This window comes from Callorhinus ursinus, unplaced genomic scaffold (genome assembly GCF_003265705.2).
Source record: "Callorhinus ursinus isolate GAN/ISIS: 27379988/994484 unplaced genomic scaffold, GSC_fseal_2.0 scaffold2, whole genome shotgun sequence".
In the NCBI taxonomy this organism is placed as follows: Eukaryota; Metazoa; Chordata; class Mammalia; order Carnivora; family Otariidae; genus Callorhinus; species Callorhinus ursinus.
The window spans coordinates 63,353,674-63,371,277 of record NW_027397064.1 but is presented as its reverse complement, the minus strand read 5'-3'; the positions used below and the strand labels follow the sequence as shown (position 1 = coordinate 63,371,277).

At 36.1% G+C, this 17,604-nt stretch overlaps 1 protein-coding gene across 1 annotated transcript in view; it reads right to left on the bottom strand.

Moving 5' to 3' along the window:
- The window catches only part of SCN9A (sodium voltage-gated channel alpha subunit 9), a 181,441-nt gene extending 163,906 nt beyond the window's left edge, over positions 1-17,535 (bottom strand). Inside the window, exon 1 of the mRNA XM_025853659.2 lies at positions 17,266-17,535. The gene's annotated coding sequence lies outside the window, so the exon portion shown is untranslated. The remainder of the gene's footprint in view (positions 1-17,265) is intronic.
- Between the last annotated feature and the right edge of the window lie 69 nt (positions 17,536-17,604).

Here is a 17,604-nt window from a genome sequence, read left to right as displayed (position 1 = left end):
AGAGGGAGAACGGGGCAGAGGGAGACTGGAGAGAATCTCAAGCAGACTCCCTACTGAGCACAGAGGCTGATGCAGAGCTCGATCTCATCACCTTGAGATCATGACCTGAGCTGAAACCAAGGGTCAGACAGTAACCTAACTGAGCCACCTAGGTGCCCCATCCACATGTTTTCTTCTAGTAACATTTCTTTCTTTCTTTTTTTTTTAAAGATTTTATTTATTTATTTGACAGAGAGAGACAGCAAGAGAGGGAACACAAGCAGGGGGAGTGGGAAAGGGAGAAGCAGGCTTCCTGCGGAGCAGGGAGCCCGATGCGGGGCTCGATCCCAGCACCCTGGGATCATGACCTGAGCCGAAGGCAGACGCATAACGACTGAGCCACCCAGGCACCCCTTCTTTGTGATTTATATTTTATATTTTAAATATTTGATTCATCTAATATGTATCTTGGGTTAAGCTATGAAGTAGTGATCTGAATTTATCTTTATCTCCATGGCTATCCAGTTGCCCCAATGGTACTTATTAACTAATACTTCCTCCCCCCTATTTGAGATGCCATTTATAATTCTCATATATAATTATGTCTATTTCTGGACATTATATTTTCTTCCACTGCACTATGTACTTTATCAATATCACAGCATTTTAATTATTCTAGTTTTATAAGATGATTTAATGTTTAATGGGGTTAGCCTTATCAGATATTGCTCTTTCTTGTGTATATTGTCCTAGATAACTAGACTCGCATTATCTAATTTCAAAAATCTTATTTTTGTTTTCATCGGGATGCAGTAAATTAATAAACTTAAAAAGAATTTTCTTTACATGCTGTAACTCCTTTTCTTAATACCTTCTCTTTAGATCATAAATACAAAGTATACCATCATAATAAGAAAAATGGGCTAAGCTGGCTACCCACTTTAGAGCCTCTAATGTTAAGTACATCATTTCTAAATTAAATATAATAATGAATAAGTAGCCAATCATTTTTATTAACGCTTATCATTGCATCCTTCATGTTTAGCACCATGGTAATCATATTAATAAATTCTTTAAATAATTATTATTTCTTATTAGGGGACAACAATGACTAGTCGAATCACTTCAAAAGAGCAGTTCAATATTCCATGTCCTAAAATCACTCAGAGTTTTTCTGAAATTTTATAGTATTTGAACAATTGATATGCAAAAAAAATGACTTAAGGTGTGTATGTGATTTTATATTATGAGTTGCAGATAGATAATTAGGGATTTATTTCGAGACTCTTTGATGAAAAAAATATTAAAATACTGTGATCTGGGTCTTTCTAACACACTACAATGATTTTTTATATTAGACCTTAAGACAGAAGTTGTGTCTATCTGTGGGTTTACAAAATATAGTTTTCTCAGGTTTATAAGAAATTAATGTTTATAACTCAAAAGTGTATTACTTTGGGGGAAATTATGTTTATTGTCAATGATTGCTGGCATATCGGAAATTGTTAATAGAAAAATTCACGTTGTTCCATCTACACATGATGTATGAAGAAAAAAAGGAAAATGTTTCTTAACCCATATTAAATCTTCTCTGTTAGTCAGAATTAACTCTTTTCTAAGAGCCCAAACTATCACAAACTTAAATAACCTCAGAGGTCACTAAAGTATGGCTGCAGAAGAGGTTATACGCATTTTTATAAAGTGTTATATAGAGAGTGCATTTCCACTCTTTGATTATGCATATATCCACCTCACCCAAAACATCAACATGGTTTAGGAGAAAGGGCATAAGAGCTTTGGTGCCAGGCAGATTTAAGTTTGAATCCCATGATTATAACACCTAAGGAGCTCTGTGGCATTATGCAAATTCCTCATAAATGAAGCAGAGAAAATATCCACCTTACAAGGTTATTAGAAAGAACAGAAACAGTTTGTGAGCCTACCGCAGTGCCTAGTCTAAATAAATATTAGCATTATCATCTTTTCCCATATATACTGCAATTTTTATTTTATTATTTTTTTAAAGATTTTATTTATTTGTGAGAGAGAGAGAGAGAGAAAGCACAAGGAGGGGGAGCGGCAGGCAGAGGGAGAAGCAGGTTTCCCACCGAGCAGGGAGCCCGATGTGGGGCTCCATCCCAGGACTCTGGGATCATGACCTGAGCTGAAGGCAGACGCTTAACCGACTGAGCCACCCAGGCATCCCTATACTCCAATTTTTAAACGATAAACCATGAATTAGTGGATAAAAGTAAAACCTCATTAAAATCTTAAGGGGACAGGGAGCCTGGATGGCTCAGTTGTTAAGCGATCTGCCTTCTGCTCAGGTCATGATCCCAGGGTCCTGGGATCGAGCCCCACATTGCATGCATCGCATCGGGCTCCCCGCTCTGCAGGAAGCCTGCTTCCTCTCCCACTCCCCCTGCATTGTGTTCCCTCTCTCGCTGTGTCTCTCTCTGTCAAATAAATAAATAAAATCTTTAAAAAATAAAACTAACTAAATAAATAAAATCTTAAGAGGAGAATATTTGCTGCTTATGTTATATTTCATTTTCCTAACATGTTTGTGGCTTTGATCTAAAATCTAGATCTGCAGTAAAATAGGAAGACAGCATAATAGAGTTGTTAATTTTGTGGCTCCAGAGTGACGAGACCGGGGTTCAAATCTCATCTCTTTTACTTACTAACTTGTTATGTGAGTAAGTTAATTAACCTCTGTAAATCTTGGTTTCTGCATCATAAATTAACAAGGCTGAAAACGATTATCCTATAAGGATATCCCTATCCTATGGGAAAAAAATGAGACACTGCATTTTAATCATTAAGCACATTTCCTGGTACACTTTAAGTGTGTAGTATATTCTAACCATTATTATTAGTGATTTTTATCAACTTTCTCACAAATTGAATTTGCTTATCTAATGTTCTTAAGAATAGAGAATAAATTTGGTGACTTCAGAATAAAATTTTGTATTACATATACAGGACCTTTTCTTCTTAAAAATATTTATTTCAACTCCAGATTTTAAACAAAAGAAAACTATGATCATTGCAAAACCAGACGACACTGCTTTCTACTAACAGATGGAAATATATATCACACACAGCCATTTAGTTGCTACAAACGTAAGGCTCATAAGTCCATGCAGTGCATGCAGAATGTGTGCACTGTTCTTAAGTGGTGACGAAAATTATTAAATCTATCAGGATTGTTAAATGCAAACATACTGGGAGGGTTGTAATATTTGAAACCAAAGTAGAAATAATAAAATAGTTGAAAGTGTAAGAAAATAAGGAATATGGCAAATTCATAAAACATTAATCATCTGACAGTAAAAATGATTCTTTAGGACTGAGCAGCATCATGTGATGGTTAAAAGTGCTGAGCCTAGGTAACATCCAGCAAGATACAAAGAAACATTATTTTAAAAAACAAAAAACATTCTAGAATGGGTCAGAGGATTTTCTTCATCAGAAACTTAATTGACGAAGCAAGAGAAAGCTAGGTATACATTTAAGAAGGTAAAATCCAAGCATAGGGACGCTGTGGATGAAATATTCCTGGCAGCCCAGGAATGGTTCAATAGCAAAAGGCCCTTTAATTCAATATCAGAACAAGTGAGTTAAGTAGCATACAGGCCAAGGGATTCTTTGGAATATCTGTGGACATCACTGAGAAGAGTTGTCATCTACTTATAAGATTTTTGGTGTAGACATTCCTTTAGAGTATATATCAGCAGGGGAAAGAGGTACTATGGAATAATTAACATAAATTGACAAACAAGCCTTTTGCAAACTAATGTGTTCACCAACAGAGGAACTTCCATGTTTCATACTTCTCTACTCCCTCTTGGAACCAGAGGCTAAGATTATGGTGAGGCATTTAGTAGACCTGAACTTAATCTGGAATATGATGAAATCCATTTAATAATGTTTAAAATGTATATTCTCTTTTGAGGTTGTTGTTATTGTTTGAAAGACAGAAGATGAAGGGTATGGCTATTTTTTTAAAGGGGTTAATTAAATGTATGATAGCATTTCTTACTTTTCACCATTTTGAGACACGATTTTCAGAATTCCATAATAGATATATACAGAATAGTGGATAAAATTCCAGATTAGAGAACAGCCACGGAGTGACAAGTAAATTGGAAGAAAATTTATATTCCAGTAGGTATCTGGCCAGGAGACTTGGATTCTGAGATAAGGTGAGTTTGAGGCAAAAAGAGTCTAAAACAATTCAAAGGCAAAGGTACTTAATTTTTATTTGTAGACTTCTTTTATTATTCTAATTAGTTCACTGAACTGTTTATAAGCAAAAAGATGTTCATATGTTATATTTTCATGACAATGTAAAGCATACTCAGTGACCTTGAGTTGCCATAAATAGTCACCATTTTTTATTTGCTGGTAGCTACCCAAGGGGAAAAGGTACTGCCTATGGGATTTAACCTCCACAAGGACTATCTAATGGAACAAAAAATATTTGTGGTACAAACTCTAACCTTCAAACTTCAGTGCTCAGTAGCAAGCTCTTCTAAAAACACTTCTAGCAAAATTGATTGAGAAATTAGTATCTTCATAAGAACTAAGGAATAGAGGAAAGATTTTTAAACTTACTAAAATGAATCTAAGATTCTAAAAAGTAGAAGTCATTGATTTACTAAATACTTAAGAAAACAAGACAGTCTTTCATTCATTTGCCCATTTGTTTACTCACTCAAGTATTATTTAGTGCTCTGTGTAAAACATTGTGCTGGGGTTGGAGGAGATTTAACTGTAGCAAAACAGAATTCTTGCTCTACTTAAATCATCTACTACTGAGGATTATAATATAAACTGTAGCAAAACAGAATTCTTGCTCTACTTAATCAAATCATTTAATACTGAGGATTGGAATATAAACAGTTCTTGAATTTATTAACTAGTTAGCAAGAATCAGAATTCCTAGACTATATAGGAAGGGACCAAACCCAAATAGTTTTCAATAATAGGATTGGTCAAAAGGATGAATAAACCTAATCAGCAGAAGAATATGATAATCTTTCTATACCAGGAATCTCCCTAAATTGCTAGTATATTCTTCCAATCATTCAAGGACTTTAGTCCTAGCATACAAGAAAAAAAATGAAATAAGGTGGCTACCTTAAAGGTAAGGTAAATATTCAGAGTAAGGAATATTTACCTTACTCTGAGTAAGGAATGAGTAAGGAATATTTGAGCTAAAAAATTAGACCCCTAGGAGGGGTGCCTGCATGGCACAGTGGGTTAAGCCTCTAACTTTTGGTTTCAGCTCAGGTCATGATCTTAGGTCTTGATCTCAGGGTTGTGAGATGGAGCCCCATGTCGGCTCCATGCTCAGTGCAGAGTCCACCTGGGACTCTCTCTGCCCCCTCCTCTGTGTGTGTGCACTCTCACGTGTGCTCTCTCTCTCAAATGAGTAAATCTTAAAAAAAAAAAAAAAAGGAAAAAGGAAGACCTCTGCAAAAGAAAGGTTAAGGGAAGTTGGAGACTCTTAGATTCTATAATGTCTACGGGGATTGAAAAAAAATGGATCCAATGGATCACAGACCTAAATGAAAGAGCTAAAACTATAAAACTGTAATAAGAAACCATAAGAGAAAATCTTTAAAACATTGGATTTGGCAATGTTTTCTTGGATATGGCACCAAAAGCACAGGCAACAAAAGAACCAAAACAGATATTCTAGATTTCATCAAAATTGAAAACTTGTGTGCCAAAGGATACTGTCAGAGAGTGAAAAGGCAACCCAGAGAATGGATAAAATATGTGCAAATCATATATCTGATAAGAAATTAATATCCACAATATATTAAGGATTCCCAAAACTTAACAACAAAAACAAACAAATAACTATTAAAAAACAGGCAAAGAACTTCAATAGACATTTCTTCAAGGAAGATGTACAAATGGACAATAAGCACATGAAAAGATATTCAACTTCACTAATCATTACAGAGAATAAAAACCACAATAAGATACCACTTGACACCCAGTAGAATGGTTATTATTTAAAAAAAAGAAAAAATAAATGTTAGCGAGAGTGTGGAGAAATTGAAACCCTTATGCATTGCTGGTGGGAATGCAAAATAGTGCAGCTGATGTGGAAAACGGTATGGCAGTTCTTCAAAAAATTAAACAGAATTATCATATGATCCAGAAATTCCACTTGTGGGTATATACCCAAGAAATTTAAAGCTGGGATGCAATCAGATATTTGTCCACCGATGTTCACAGCAATATCATTATTCATAATAATCAAAATGTAAAAGCAACCCAAATGTCCATCAACTGATGAATGGATAAACAAAATATGATCCATACATACAATGAAATACCAGGCAGCTTTAAAAAGGAAGGAAATTCTGACATATGCTACATCTATGAACCTTAAAAATATTATGCTACGTGAAATAAGCCAGACACAAAAGGACAAATATTATATGATTCCACTTATATGAGATACCTAGAATAATCAAATTCATGGGTAAGGAGAGTAGAATAGTGATTACCAGCGACAGGGGTAGGGGTAGCAAGGTAATGTGTTCTTTCTTGTTTAATGGGTACAGAGTTTCAGTGTGGAATGGTGATAAAGTTCTGGAGATGGATGTTGGTGATGGTTACCCGACAATGTGAATGTACTTAATGCCCCTGAATTACACACTTCATAAGAGTTAAAGTGGCAAATTCTGTGTTATAAATACTGCACCACAATTATTATTATCTTTAATTTCACAAGAATTTGCTGAAAACTGTAAGGAAGAGAGAGTCAGTAGAATACCAAAGTTATAGCAGTTAGCAGGGGGTCAAGCTTGACAGGATACACGTGTGCTTCCCTGGTATCTATTTTGCTAGGTAATACTCCTTTCTATCTATGTAGTGCCACTGTTTCATAAGAAATTGTACCACAGATACAAAAAAATCAATCAAAATATGCAAAATGTTACTGCATTCTCACCATGTTTTAGTTTCCTGAATTTAAACATTTAAAGATACTCTCATTTGTAGCCTCTGTCATGTTAGCCCTTTTGTCCTCAAATGGTAATAAGGGCTTCTAAGAATCTAATTTATTGCAGATGGGAAGAGAAGATAAGACATTTACATATAAATCACAAAGAAATGGCAAGAAGATTAATTTTATATGGTAATTAGGAGTTTCCCAAATATTTATTTGGATTGTGCGGTACTTATATTCAGAATGGGATCCAGTTTAAAAAAAAAAAAAAAAGGCACAATTCATCTCCCCCCGAAGTTTGTCCCATGCTGGTCACTGAAGCACTTGCTCATTATACAGACCTTTAGGCAGACTCAGTAACCTTTCCCAAATTAAGAAAATTCCCACACCTTCTATCACTTTCTACCTCACTCTCTGCACTTTAGCCACACAGACTTTCTTGCTTTTCCATAAACACATCAAATATGCCTTCAGGCTGGTGCAACTGCCTCTTCTTGTGACTGGAATGATTTTCCTGTTGCTTCCCTGGCTCCCTCACTTCCCTACCTCAAATATCACCTCTAAAGGGCTTGTCTAACCACCCTTATTAAATAATGCCTCCTTCCCTCAATTCTCTGTGTCCTGCTGTATGTTTCTCCACAGCATACAGATAGTGGGTTCTGTTTATTTACTCATTATCTATCTCCAAACTAGCAAGAAACCTTCAGGTTCTGTTCACTGCTGTATCTATGCTGTAACAGTGCCCAAGTAGCTACTCCGTAAACACCTGCTGAAGGAAGAGAGTGAATAAAGGAAGAAGGGAGGAAAGGAGGTATTGCTGTTCATTTGCAGAAACATAAATGCTGAGAACAGTGATGCTGAGTTTTAAGAGCTGACCTGGAGCCACTCAGCCTCCCTTTACCGCTACCCTTGGGATCTCTGCCAGGCTCTCCCTCCCCACAAACCTCAACGGCACTGATACCAATTTGGATGCCAACTCCTGACCTACACATTTTGGACGCCAACCAGACACAGCTTAATGACTGATCGCCAGCTCAAGACAAATCAGTTAGAAATTTTAGTTCTAACTGATTTTTTTTTTTTTTTTTTTTTTACTGTTGGACTACAGTCCACTTCTTAAGCAAATCCTCCAATAGGTAAAGGATCAGGGTGTCAGTCTTTGTAGTATATCAAATTGAGTACATGTTAAAACATTTTGGCTCTTTTATGCAAAGAAAGCTAAATATTGTCATCTAGAATTGATGAACCCAAACTGTGGCAAAAAATAAGCAGGAGTGCTATTCCTTTTCTGAGTAAGAAATAAGAAATATGACTCATTCATCATGACCTAGTAATGATAAAAAGCTAGGTTTGAGAAGTCTAAATTACTAAGCTCAACTTATTTCTCCCACATACTTAGTAAGTTTCAATGCAAAGGAGCTATTTGTAATGAGTTGAGCATATATTGGTGTAATAAATATGATTCATTTCTTCAGCAAATCTGTATTGAGAATGACTGCATCTAAGGCACCATGCAGGGATGCTAATATGAACAAGCTATGGTCTCTACACTTAAAACCTTAACAGTCTAGTGGACAAGCTGCCAGTCAACAACCATTAGAACTCAGATATACCACAGAACTCAAGCTTCCAATTGTCATGTTTATATACCCCACTAAAATGCAGTATCTAAGTAGACACTAGATATTTAAAGATCATCTGCATTAGAAAATTATATATAATGCAAAATAAATTTTCCAAAAACGCTTTAAAACTCTTAAGAGTAAACACCTTGAGTCATTAATGTTAAACTTTAATCGACATAAATCATTGTCTCTTTGTGACAATAAGTACTATGATTTAGATTACATTTGAGTGTATCAATTTGGGATACTAAAAATATTTGTACTCCTCTAATTAAAAATGTCTATATTCTCAATTTCTGGGACATAAGAACTTTAGATGAACACTCTCTTCTTCTTCCCTAACCCTGCATAAGGTCACTTTGCTTTCTCTACTTCATCCCCTAACACCCAGGATCTCATACATGGCTTCATTCCCTCTTTCTTCTCCATTTCATCACTCATAGTTGAGGCTGAATGGACTTTGCCTAGACATTTCACACTCTTACCCCTTTTAATGGGACTCGTGCTTTTCTTTCAAACTCTTGTCTAGGTTCGGGAAGTTCCTTTGATTTCCTCAAAATAAAACAAGCAAACATTCTAATCATGGCCAAGTCAGAGTAATACAATAACATCCCTAGACCAAGAAAGCAAAGTCCCTCAACCTTTAAAACAACCTCAAAAACACTTTAAATGTCTTGGTATGTTTCATAATATCATAATGTCTTCAAACTTCCACCTAAATCTCAACTTCGGTTTAACACAAATAGACTACCCAAGAATCAGTATTCAAGATGAACATTTAAACAATCTTCAATCTGTCTTATTCTCTAGGGTTGTAATTACATAGTCTGCTTTAATTGCAAATGGAGATTATTTCAGCTTCTTTATGGATTGAAAAGATTTCAATCCTTGGTAATGTAATCACTAGGTATATTTGGGTGGGATATGTACAACAGCATTCATAGGATAAATACAATTTTATTGCCTCTGAAAAGAATGTGCACATTACTCAGGTTAGTGATCACTGCAAGTCTTTAGGAAGGTTAGCAAACGTCTGAGCCTTAGTGTTCTCAACTCAAAAAGTGGTTGTAAAAATTTAAAAGAAGCATCTTAAGATCCCTTAATGAACTGCTTGGCAAAACTGAGCTCCATATCTGAGGCTGTTAATGTTATTATCAGAAATCTTAACAATATGTAAATGGTGCTGCTATCCATATTTTTCTTTATGACAGTGTACTTGTTCATATATTCATTTTCTGTCTTCAGAATGTTGCCATGACCCACCTCTTGCAATGCAATCTATTATCTTTGTAACTGAGGAAGAATTGTGGATTGCTAAAGAAAACAATAAATAAAACAACTCAATTATCACCCTTAGTTCGATGATTTCCTTTATAAGATTTGGTTTTTGTTAATGATCACCAATGAAATAAAGTAAGTGAATGGCCATATTGGCAAATATTTCCTTCAGGCTCAAACATCTTATTTGCTGATTTAAAAATTCAGAGTTACATTCCTGATGATTGAAGTACTAGAGTAAGTTTGATTTCACACATAAGTGAGAAATTTCATAATATGTTCTTTAAAAAAATTCCAATCAAAGTAGATAGTTTTAAGATGCATTATTAGGATATCTGGCAGGTTACCTCTACTGAACTGCTCTCTATTAATGAAAAATTTTGATGGATCAGGTTCAAAACAGAAAGAAAACATAACTGGATAGTTAACAAATTCTTGAGTTTTAGATACTTCTTTCATGTTTTCCTACTTATAAGTTTTTAGATACTTCACATAAACTATTTGTAATAGCTTATTACTGACAACTTTACCAACAGAGAATTCAAAATGGAATGGTCCTATTAGGTCCTTATTAACTAGAACTGTCTTTAAAAACAGGATTAAAAGTAAATGTAACAACCGCACTTTAAATGCTGTACCATTTGTATTCAAAATAGAATACATTTTGATTATAATATACTAAGTTACCAAATGTCTACCTACCATTTTAGAACACCTCCTTATCATGTGTGAGACCCTGAAATGGACTTTTTGTATAGAAACCTAATTTGTATAGAACCCCTTAGAAGAAGACACTTCCAATCCGACAAATAATGAAGTTGCATTGGAGAAAAAGTGTTTGGTTAAGACCACATATAGCAAGAGAAGTATCTAGAAAAACACTTCAACTACACTAGCATGAATACAAATTTATTCCTCTATATTTTTAACCCTTTATAAAAATATTTTATAAATACTCTGAAATATAGTAAGGATGTAATATGAATTTTTAAGAATGTCTCTGCATAACAATCCTATAAACATTCATTCCTGAAAGTCTGTCAGATGATCTCATGAGATTGTAAGAACCTTGTTCCCACCTGACCCTTGAGGATGCCATTTCTCTTCTCCCTACATGAATTACCATGAGCCAAGTTTGTCCCAGGTAACAAGAATACCTACATTAAGGAGGACAAATCATCACTTAAACTTTGTTATATTTTATTCCATGAAAGGATCATCTATAAAGATTAGTCCCATAATACTCATCTATATGGAATGTTACTTTTATATCATTATCCAGAGAAAGCAAGGAAGGCATAATTTACCAGTAAAATATTCAATGTTATCTTATTCAAAATGTACATACAGTTAATAAGCTATCCTCACCCTAAATCCTGAATGGTCCACTGTCCATTGGACTTGAAAGAATAATCACTTACTCTAAGTTAAATCAATAAATAAGAGGATACTTTTTTATCAATAACATTTTTCTCATTTTCCCATTTTACTTTTCTGTATAGATTTTAATATCTACCATTTACTTCTTTTTTTTTGAATTTCTAATTATAGGCTCTCAGGAAGATGAAAATAATTACTTAGATTCTAAGATACACAGTTTATGAGCAACTAGTACAGTTGACAGATACTACATCTAGTGAAATCACCCCTATTTTTTGAAAATAATCAGATGACACAGGATGTCTAGTTTGGCATATAACACACAGAAAATTTCATTAGAAATCTCTACAGAAATGTTTTGTGCTTGTTTTTTTAATGCATCTGTCTAATCTTATTAATCCTTCTTTAGGAGCTCCATTTTCCAATTATTTGTATTAATAATTTGACCAAACAGTGGAGAAAAATTTGTATTACTGGCATATATATCAAATGTTCAGAAGATGATGTGTAGAGAAGAGAAAAAGGGGCAGAAAAAGGCACACACATTTGCAACGACGTGGATGGAACTGGAGGGTGTTATGCTCAGTGAAGTAAGTCAATCAGAGAAAGACATATATCATATGACCTCACTGATATGAGGAATTCTTAATCTCAGGAAACAAACTGAGGGTTGCTGGAGTGGGGGTGGGGTGGGAGGGATGGGGTGGCTGGGTGATAGACACTGGGGAGGGTATGTGCTATGGTGAGCGCTGTGAATTGTGCAAGACTGTTGAATCACAGATCTGTACCTCTGAAACAAATAATGCAATATGTGTTAAGAAAAAATAAAGAAGAAGATAGCAGGAGGGGAAGAATGAAGGGGGGTAAATCGGAGGGGGAGATGAACCATGAGAGACGATGGACTCTGAAAAACAAACTGAGGGTTCTAGAGGGGAGGGGTGTGGGGGGATGGGTTAGTCTGGTGATGGGTATTAAAGAGGGCACGTTCTGCGTAGGGCACTGGGTGTTATGCACAAACAATGAATCATGGCAGGCGAGAATTCTACCACTGAACCACCAATGCCCCACCAAACAATGAATCATGGAACACTACATCAAAAACTAATGATGTAATGTATGGTGATTAACATAATAATAAAAAATTTAAAGAAAATAATAAATAAAATCTTTAGAAAAAAAAAGAAAAGGCATACATTGCAGAGCAGAGATGGTAGGTTAATGACATGGTAAATGTACTGACTCCCTCTAAATTTCCAAGTGAAGAATCAGGTGCAATTAGTTTTATTGTATTTTGATAAATGATTCAGAAAGCTTTGTAAAAAAATCCAAGGAGACATTTTAAAGAAATTTATAATCAATAATAAAAGTCTCTCAGACACATGACAAAAGGAAATCATGAAATGAATAGCAATGAAATCACACTTAAAGAAATTGTATATTTTAATAATAATACATGGCATTTTGGGCTCCCTGTTATATCAGTTTAAAAATCCAAAGGTAATCCATTTCCTGTATAAGAGGAAATAACAGCATGTTTGCCCTTAAAATACAGTTGTTATTCTAAAGAAAAAAGAAGAAAGAACTCTTCTCAGTGTGGCTAAAAAGATAACAAATAATTCAACTGTATATAAAATGTCAACTCAAATTTGTCTGTGGCAGATTATGTTTATTGGCACTGTTCAAGGCATTCCCACCTCCTGTCCCTCTTTATCGTGGTCTGGCCTTTTTCCTCACCACCCAGAAGAGTTTTGTTCCTCCAAAATTTATTCTACCTTTGGCTGCCAAGAGCTGATGGCTTTCCCTGTTGCGTAAAGCCATTTCCTTCCAGCTATACATGGGGGTGGGGGTGGGGGAGAGCCAGTTAAACCTTCAATGAAGAAATTCCGTTTTGCAGGATGGCAAGATACGGAAACTGTTCTCTCATATTCTACAAAAGTAGTCTACCCACATTCTGTGAATTCTCTTCCATAAATCCTCAAATGAAAATTAGTTTTATACAATCTTATAATATCCATTTTATTAATGCACTGCCATCTTACGTGGTATTCTAACTTACATCATTCTGAAGAAGAAAGCTATACTACCTCTGTGTAAGAATAATAAGCTAATTTGACATGTAAAACAGGGGGCCATCTCCAATTAACACACAGGGGCACTCCCACCCATTACAACCACAATGTGCCACCTTAGTAGCAAATTTAACAAAATTCATGAAATAGTTTAGTCCTTCCAGAAGAAATATGATTGCAAATTCTTTACAAGAAAAAAAGCTGGTCACTCGCTAGATAAAAAATATGAAAGCTGCTTGCCTAACTGAAAGCTAGATTTTCAACCACATGTTAATACCAAAAATATTTAATATCTTTAAATATGGACTCAAAAAAAATAATAATGGGTGGGTTATTGCCATATGAAGTGTGTATATTTGTATAAATTCTAGTATAAATTAACACTATCATTAACCAGCATGAATTTTGAAGCCCCTTTTCCTCCACACCCAATAACAGTGATAGATCTTCACGGATTAGCCCAGTGTCTCTCTGAACCTTCCCAAGTGGACACTTTGGATTTGTGAGATAATTTGCCCCTTGAACCTGGAGTAAACACCAACTTGGAGCACAGGATCTATGGCCTCGGCCTCATTTGAACATACTTCCATCAATTGAGCTCATTCAAGTATCCATATTTATTACAAAACAATATTGTAAATGTAGTGATTACTGAGAGATCCTCAAATTGTTGGCAAAAGATACAGAATTAAACCTACTAAGGTCATCATTGCACGTTAGAAGTCACTCATACAAAAGTCATATTGGCTTATGCACTCCAGTTTTCCTTCCAAATATATCTTAATCCAGTTGTGGTCACTGCTTTCCTAAGAATATGTTATAATCTACTTACCTTTGAACACATTATAGCCTACTGCTGCTGAAAGATGGGAATACATCTCAGGATATTTTACTCCCTCAAAATCATAGTACAGGGTTGTAAATGTACCAGATGCTCAACAAATAAAAGAGAAATTGAATCGTAAAATGCGGAAATAGACTGGGTTGATGTGCTCTATGGTGAAATAAGTCATATCTTTGTACTTTATTATTTACATAAATATTTAGGAACCCCCCCACTACTTCATGCCAGGCACTGTTCTGGACACTGGGCCAACAATAAAGACTTGGTCTCTGTTCCTTTAGAGCTTTCAATATTCAAATCCACAAAATATCTGCATGCTATAATAAGCACCATGAAGGAAACAAACAAGTACCAAGACAGAGACTAACAGATGACAACCTACTTTTGACAGGTAATCAAGAATGATCACTTGAGGAAGAGACCTTTGAGCTGAGATTTAAAGTTTGAGAAGGAGCTAGCCATTCAAAGAATGAAAGGAATAGTCCATGCACTGGGAACAGCATTTAAAAAGCCTTAGGGGGTGAAATTATTCCATGTGTTACAGGTACTAAAAGACCAGTGTGACTGGAGCATATAAATGAGGGGGATGGATTCAGTGAGGTTATAAAGAAGGACCAGATCAGAGACAGCTTTATGCTAACAGAAGGAATTTGTTGTTGATAGGTTTCTATGTGTCTGCATTTATTCCTTTTTTTCTATGCAGTTAGTTAATGAATGTTTTTAAGGAGAGGCACGATGGTATTGCTATGTATGGAGAGTGAATCATAGGGGAGGAAACTATGGAAGTAGAGAGACTAATATGAAGCCTGTAGCAGAAATCCAGGTAAATTATGATGGTGGTTTGAACTAATTTATTGGCATAGTAGACACAGAGAACAAGGCTAAAGAGATATATCTGAGAAGTATAAATGAATAGAAATATATTTGGAAGAGAAAACTGATAGATCTAAATCTGGACTAGTTATGGATGAAATGCTGTCTGAGGAAGAGAGAGAGCAATAACATTTGGATGGTGAAGCCATTTATTCAGATGTTAAAGACTGGGGGAAAAGATCTAAGACAGTTTTAGAGAAAATCATAATCATACCATTATGACATTTAGAATGATCCATTTACATTAATAAACTTTAAGCTCCTCAGCAAGGTCAAGCCTTGGATTAGAAAAATACCAAATAAATCCTTCCAGCATATCACATTCTTTCATATATCTACTAGGAATAGAAATTAGATAAATGTTAGTTTCTATTATCAATGCAAAATGCAAGAGTCTATTTTTTTTCTTGCCACAAAGAAAGTGGTTTGGTCATATTGAATACAGTGAATAGGACCCCACTGATTCCACCTCTGAATTTCTTACATTTTCTTTGCTGCCAAAACCCACCTCAGCCACAGGTAGCAAAAATACAGAAGCACTACCACTGGAGGGTTCCCATGATTATCTCCTGGTCCTATGGGACACAATGAGGTATAAGGATGCTTTTGGCAGAGAGTCAGACCTGACTCATCTTTCTTCTGTAGACTCATTAAGGTACCCAGTTAGCCCTGCCCTAAACCATAGGAATCATGGCATATTGTATACTGAACCTCTGTAAAAATATGACACTGTGTCCCATGATTGCACAATGGTTCACTTCCAAAAGGGAACCTCCAATAGACAGGTAATCTAAAGATATACAAAATGCAAAAACTTATCTTAAGCAAAACTACTACCAGTTGCCTAAAGGCACACTCCATTACACCAAAAGTTATATTTTGTCTAGTGTTCTATGAATAAGCTATTCTAACAATCATGATAACTCCATACATAAGGAACAGATAAGACTAGCTTTGAATAATCAAAAAAATTTTAAATCCTATTTACCATAGTTTCTGAGAAAGTGAATTCTAGTTTAATTATTTTTAAAAATGGAAAAAGAATTTGAAGATGTTTCAATAAAATGGACTATTCAATCACTGCATTTGGTTTGCAGATTATATATAGTTAGGTTTCATTGATGTTAAAGCAAAAATCATGGAAATATATTTTAAATTCTCAAAAGAAAGAAAGGAAGGAAGGAAGAAAAAAGAAAGAAAGAAAAACAATGTCTTCCTCCTGCCCATTGGGAAGGAGGAAAAATAGAAAAGAACATTAATCGTGTTTCTGAAAAGAAATGAGCCTCCCAACACTGACACACAGAAACTGAAAATCCACCATTCTTTGAAAAGCCTGTGTTGATTTGGTCTTTATCTTATTGAAGTTATTGAAGTTAGCTTTTTCAAAAAAAAACTACCCTAAGCTTCTCAGATATAAAACTGTTCTTAGCTTCAGAGGAGATAAACATTACTAGGAAGGCTGCAACTATAATTTAAAAGAAACACTAAAATAATGAGTAAAATGTTTGTTATAATCACAAAAGTTGACATTAAAGTTTCTTAGTTTGGTAATCTTGTTTTGATCTTTTGTCTTTAATACAAGCAACGAAAATACCTACTTCTTCCCTGAAAGTAAATGACAGTTTCAGTTGAGACCGATAAAAAGTTAAAATGATTCTAAATCTTTTCTGAATTGCACTATAAAATGCTTATTTGTTGGGGGGAATTGTGTTTGAGAAATGGGGCTAAGCAGTCTTGTCTATTCCTCATGTTTGTGAGCTGCGAATGAGTGCGGCGCTGCTTCGCTCTCCCTACAGGTAGGATCCGCTATGCTGGTTCTGCACGCTCACCTTTGCAGATGGGAAATACAACACAGGCTTTTTTTCTCGCAAAGAATACGACCTGCCCCTGGAACTGAAACCCATCCAACAATTTTGCTAGCATAGACAGTAAGAAAGAGCGGACGCAAACCATCAAGTATAAGTGCCTTTCCTTTCCACATTTTCGGAACCTTCCAGCAAACACACACAGTCAAAATCCGCACTGGAAACAGGTGCCTTTCCAGCTCCTCTTTCTCCAATTGCTTGGACCTCTCCGTTCAGCTTCTCTCCTCTCTACTTTCGGGTGGCCTAACACCAAGTGACCAAAACCGCGAGATGGGAAAATGGATACAGGTGGGTGTGGCGGCTGAGGCGAGCGCTGGCGAGAGACGGAGGGCTTCCCGGTCCGCCACACTAGAGGAGGAACAGAAAAGGCACTTACTTGCAACCCTGCCCGCCGACGATGCCCATACAGCGCCCCCCGCACAATCTGGCCTGTAAGGAGCGCGCGGGCTTCAGGGACCCTTCCTCGCTCCTGGTTTCTCCCCACCGGCGTTCTCTCTTGTAGCTCCTTCGCCCTCTTTCTTTTGGCTCCTGTTGCTCAGCGGGCGCCTGCCACCCCCAGCCGCTGGCACGCAGGCTAGCCCAGCTCCAGCCCAGGCGAGAGGGTGGAATTGGAAACCAGACCCCCGCCGCCGGAGCGCTGGCGAGGGCCAGCACGGAGACTGAGCCCCTCCTTCCGGGGCGCGCCCAGACCAGAGGCAGCCCCGCCCCCGCCCCC